We start from the raw sequence: 4956 nt of genomic DNA on the forward strand, positions 1-4956 counted from the left end.
CCATGTGTCAATATTTCCTCAGTGTCATAGCGCCACCTACTGATTCGCCATGAAACAGGAAGTACTTTGTAAATCCACTCTGCATTATCCAACCGGCTCCGAACTGCTGACCTATGATCACAATCCTGACCTGAACACATCCATATATTAATATTAGTTCAGGGTCATAGCGCCACCTACTGATCAGTGTGAAAATTAAGTTGTTGTAACATTGTCCGATTGACACAAAATTGCTCACGCTACATCAGAGCCCCTACTTGAACAGATATATCAGTCTGTAGGTAATAATAGTGATGGCGCCACCTACTGGCAACAGGAAGTAAGCTTTGTTTTACAACTATCGTTCGATTTACATAAAATGTTCACAGTGTGTTGTGCAATTGACGGCGTGGATCGCAATGAGCAATCAGCAGGCAAGGATCGACGTCGCTCGACGGACGCAGGAAGTGAAGCGTTTGTCCTTGCCGCAGTGCGCAAAACGCGTGCAACGCGGAGACGTGCGCTTGGTCGTTGATCGCTCTCTCCACCGACCGCAGCAAACTGGCGTCGCGACAAGCCCGTCAGTGCTACAACGTAGCCCTAGTTTTTATTGTCATCCAAATGAATTGGCTTTTTGAGGGCTTTAACATGCTGAACTTCTTACCAAACTTTGCAGGAAATTAGTAAGTGGTGAAAATTTACGTATTCTGGAGTAATTTGAAATGGGCGTGGCAAAATGGCTCAACAGCGCCCCCTGGAACACAGCCCCTAGGTTTCCCTTTGACCGATCTTCACAAAAATCGTAGCCCAGGTGTATCGTGACCAATCATGAAAAAAAGTCTCAAGGAGCATTATGAAAAACGCAACAGGAAGTCCGCCATTTTGGTTTTAGTGGCCATTTTGGCCATATTCCACATTTTTACTTTGATGTACTTGTCCCAGGGCTTTTATCTGATCAACTTCTAATTGAGATGAGTGTCATCACAACAAGACGGAGATCAAAACTAACTCAAAGATCGATTTTTCGTCACACGGTGTGACCGTGGCGTGGCGTCAAAATTTGATTACACGCCATCAAAACACGAGGTTCTGTATCTCGGACATACATGGTCCAATCGAGTCCAAACTAGACACGTAAGACAAGAGTCCCGGCCTGATGACATCTACACAGAAATCATGACTTAAAATCACAGCGCCCCCTGGTGGCAACAGGAAATGTCTTGTTTTTGGAACCTCTTACACGTGGAGGTATTCCTCCTCACCCACTGCCCGCAGCCACGTCAAACCTGTGTCAAACGGGTCTCAAGACATTGATAATGAAGGCATAAGATTACTGTGACTTTTCGTCAAAGGCCATAATAGTGGCGTGGGGTCAAAGTTCAACAACTCGCCAGGACACACGAAATTACTATAACTTCGGTGTTGGAGGTTCAAACTCCATCAAACTACATTTGTGTAGCAACAGCCCCCCCCTGCAGACATTCAGATGGTTTTAAGAAATGGGCGTGGCATAATAACTGACTAGCGCCCTAAAGTGCAGCCAGGCACTACGATTGGCCGACATGTACAAAAATCGACAGGACATGTGTCTTTTCATAACAAACAAATAAGTCACTTGGATAGATATGCTCGACCAAACAGGAAGCCCGCCATTTTGACTTTAGTGGCCATTTTGGCCATATTCCACATTTATACTTTGATATACTTGTCCCAGGGCTTTTATCTGATCGACTTCAAATTGAGATGAGTGTCATCACAACAAGACGGAGATCAAAACTAACTCAAAGATCGATTTTTCGTCACACGGCGTGACCGTGGCGTGGCCTCAAAGTTTGATTACACGCCATCAAAACACGAGGTTCTGTATCTCGGACATACATGGACCAATCGAGTCCAAACTAGACATGTAAGACAAGAGTCCCGGCCTGATGACATCTACACAGAAATCATGACTTAAAATCACAGCGCCACCTGCTGGCTACAGGAAGTGACATGTTTTATACTTTGATGCACTGCTCCTGGCTGCTTTACAATATACAGCTCAAAAGAGCTCAGTCAAGTCATTTGACCATGGTCAGAATTGTGACATTTCCTCAAACCGTGTAAACATTGAGGTGCGGCGAAGGATCATCCTTCGCCAAAGGACACGATGTTGTCATAACTCCAGTGTGCATTGTCCTATCACTGCCAAACTTCTGTCACTTGATTATAGTCCAAGCCTGAACAGCTCCATGTGTCAATATTTCCTCGGTGTCATAGCGCCACCTACTGATTCGCCATGACACAGGAAGTACTTTGTAAATCCACTCTGCATTATCCAACCGGCTCCGAACTGCTGACCTATGATCACAATCTTGACCTGAACACATCCATGTATTAATATTAGTTCAGGGTCATAGCGCCACCTACTGATCGGTGTGAAAATTAAGTTGTTGTAACATTGTCCGATTGACACAAAATTGCTCACGCTACATCAGAGCCCCTACTTGAAGAGATATATTAGTCCGTAGGTAATAATAGTGATGGCGCCACCTACTGGCAACAGGAAGTAAGCTTTGTTTTACAACTATCGTTCGATTTACATAAAATGTTCACAGTGTGTTGTGCAATTGCGGCGTGGATCGTAATGAGCAATTAGCAGGCAAGGATCGCCGTCGCCTAGGGCCTTGAGAAGTGAAGCGTTTTATACTTTGATGCACTGCTCCTGGCTGCTTTACAATATACAGCTCAAAAGAGCTCAGTCAAGTCATTTGACCATGGTCAGAATTGTGACATTTCCTCAAACCGTGTAAACGTTGAGGTGCGGCGAAGGATAATCCTTCGCCAAAGGAGACGATGTTGTCATAACTCCAGTGTGCATTGTCCCATCACCGCCAAACTTCTGTCACTTGATTATAGTTCAAGCCTGAACAGCTCCATGTGTCAATATTTCCTCAGTGTCATAGCGCCACCTACTGATTCGCCATGCCAGAAACAGGAAGTACTTTGTAAATCCACTCTGCATTATCCAACCGGCTCAGAACTGCTGACCTATGATCACAATCTTGACCTGAACACATCCATGTATTAATATTAGTTCAGGGTCATATGGCCACCTACTGATCAGTGTGAAAATTAAGTTGTTGTAACATTGTCCGATTGATTACAAAATTGCTCACGCTACATCAGAGCCCCTACTTAAAGAGATATATCGGTCTGTAGGTAATAATAGTGATGGCGCCACCTACTGGCAACAGGAAGTAAGCTTTGTTTTACAACTATCGTTAGTTTACATAAAATGTTCACAGTGTGTTGTGCAATTGACGGCGTGGATCGTAATGAGCAATTAGCGGGCAAGGATCAGCGTCGCTCGTGGCGCCGGGAAGTGAAGCGTTTGTCCTCGCCGCAGTGCGCAAAACGCGTGCAACGCGGAGACGTGCGCTTGGTCATTGATCGCTCTCTCCACCGACCGCAACAGGCTTCAACGTGCGGGTGCTCGGGCCCGTCAGTGCTACAACGTAGCCCTAGTTATTATTATTATTATTATTATTATTATTGTCATCCAAATGAATTGGCTTTTTGAGGGCTTTAACATACTGAACTTCTTACCAAACTTTGCACAAAATTAGAACGTGGTGAAAATTTACGTATTCTGGAGTAATTTGAAATGGCGTGGCAAAATGGCTCAACAGCGCCCCTGGAACACAGCCCTAGGTTTCCTTTGACGATCTTCACAAAAATCGTAGCCCAGGTGTATCGTGACCAATCATGAAAAAAGTCTCAAGGAGCATTATGAAAACGCAACAGGAAGTCCGCCATTTTGGTTTTAGTGGCCATTTTGGCCATATTCACATTTTACTTTGATGTACTTGTCCCAGGGCTTTTATCTGATCAACTTCTAATTGAGATGAGTGTCATCACAACAAGACGGAGATCAAACTAACTCAAAGAAAAATTTTTCGTCACACGGTGTGAACGTGGCGTGGCGATAAAATTTGATTACACGCCATCAAAACACGAGGTTCTGTATCTCGGACATACGTGGTCCAATCGAGTCCAAACTAGACACGTAAAGACAAGAGTCCCGGCCTGATGACATCTACACAGAAATATGACTTAAAATCACAGCGCCCCTGGTGTGGCAGGAAATGTCTTGTTTTGGAACGTCTTACACGTGGAGGTATTCCTCCTCACCCATTGCCGCGCAGCCACGTCAAACCTGTGTCAAATGGGTCTCAAGACATTGATAATTGAAGGCATAAGATTACTGTAACTACAATCGCACATAATAGTGGCGTGGCGTCAAAGTTCATCACCTCGCCGTACCCGCAAATTACTATAACCGGTGTTGGAGGTTCAAACTCCTCAAACTACATTTGTGTAGCAACGCCCCCCTGCAGACATTCAGATGGTTTTAAGAAATAGGCGTGGCATAATAACTGACTAGCCCCCTACAGTGGTGGCCCGGCACTACGATTACCGACATGTACAAAAATCGACAGGGACATGTGTCTTTTCATAACAAACAAATAAGTCACTTGGATAGATATGCTCGACCAAACAGGAAGCCCGCCATTTTGACTTTAGTGGCCATTGTGGCCATATTCCACATTTATACTTTGATATACTTGTCCCAGGGCTTTTTCTCAGTGACTTCAAATTGAGATGAGTGTCATCACAACAAGAGCGGAGATCAAAACTAACTCAAAGATCGAGTTTGCGTCACCCGGTGTGACCGTGGCGTGGCCTCAAAGTTTGATTACACGCATCAAAACACGAGTTCTGTATCTCGAACATGCATGGTCAATCGAGTCCAAACTAGACATGTAAGACAAGTGTCCGGCCTGATGACATCTACACAGAAATTATGACTTAAAATCACAGCGCCCCCTGGTGGCTACAGGAAGTGACATGTTTTATACTTTGATGCACTGCTCTGGCTGCTTTACAATACACAGCTCCTAAAGAGCTCAGTCAAGTCATTTGAAACGTACATGT

This window comes from Hippoglossus stenolepis, chromosome 11 (assembly GCF_022539355.2).
Source record: "Hippoglossus stenolepis isolate QCI-W04-F060 chromosome 11, HSTE1.2, whole genome shotgun sequence".
NCBI classification, from domain to species: domain Eukaryota; kingdom Metazoa; phylum Chordata; class Actinopteri; order Pleuronectiformes; family Pleuronectidae; genus Hippoglossus; species Hippoglossus stenolepis.